The sequence below is a fragment of the Apteryx rowi genome, unplaced genomic scaffold (assembly GCF_003343035.1).
Source record: "Apteryx rowi isolate R43461 unplaced genomic scaffold, aptRow1 scaffold_322, whole genome shotgun sequence".
NCBI classification, from domain to species: Eukaryota; Metazoa; Chordata; class Aves; order Apterygiformes; family Apterygidae; genus Apteryx; species Apteryx rowi.
Window position 1 is genome coordinate 215,182 of NW_020449664.1, and position 1,040 is coordinate 216,221.

Below are 1,040 nucleotides of genomic sequence, written 5' to 3' on the forward strand. Positions count from 1 at the left end.
CACGCGCCTCCCCGCACCCTGCCACCGGGGCGAGCGGCGGCCGCCGGGCACCACGGCCTGGGAGCGCCGGTCCTCCGCCGCCCGCCGGCCTGCTCTCCTGGGATGTCCTCCCAGGATGCTCTCCTGGGATGCTCTTGTGGGATGCGCTCCGCGATGCTCTTTCGGGATACTGTCCTGGGATACTCTCCCAGGATGCTCTCTGGGATGCTTTCCCAGGATACTTTTGTGGGATGCTGTCCCAGGATACTCTCCTGGGATACTCTCTTGGGATGCTATCCCAGGATGCTTTCCCAGGATGCTGTCCCAGGATGCTCTCCGAGGATGCTCTCCTGGGATGCTTTCCTGGGATGCTCATGCAGATGCTTTCGTGGGATGCACTCACAGAATGCTCTCCCAGGATGTTCTCCCAGGATGTTCTCTGAGGATACTCTCCTGAGATGCTCTCCTGGGATGCTTTCCCAGGATAATGTCCCAGGATACTCTTCTGGGATGCTCTCCCGGGATGCTCTGCCAGATGCTTTCCAGGGATGCTCTCCCAGGATGCTCCTCTGGGGTGTTATCCCGGGATGCTTTCCTGGGATACTGTCCTGGGATAATCTCCTGGGATGGTCTCCCAGGATGCTCTCCAGGATGCTCTCCAGGATTCTTTCCCAGGATACTCTTCTGGGATGCTCTCCCGGGATGCTCTGCCAGATGCTTTCCGGGGATGCTCTCCCAGGATGCTCTTCTGGGATGCTCTCCTGGGATGCTCATGCAGGATGCTCTCCCGGGATGCTCTCCCATGATGCTCTCCTGGGATGCTCTCCCGGGATGCTCATGCAGGATGCTCTCCCGGGATGCTCTCCGGGATGTTCCCATTCCCCCGCTTTGCTCAGCCTCCCCGAGTGCTCCCGGGAGCAGCTGCGTGCCGAGCCGTGGGGACGTTTCTCAGCAGGCGCCCTGCGACGCGGCCGGCTTCCCGGTGCCCGGCGGCTCCCGCGGTGACGTCCCGCTCTCTGCTCCCGCGCAGCGTCTCCGGGCCCCCCCCGGCGGCTCGCCCC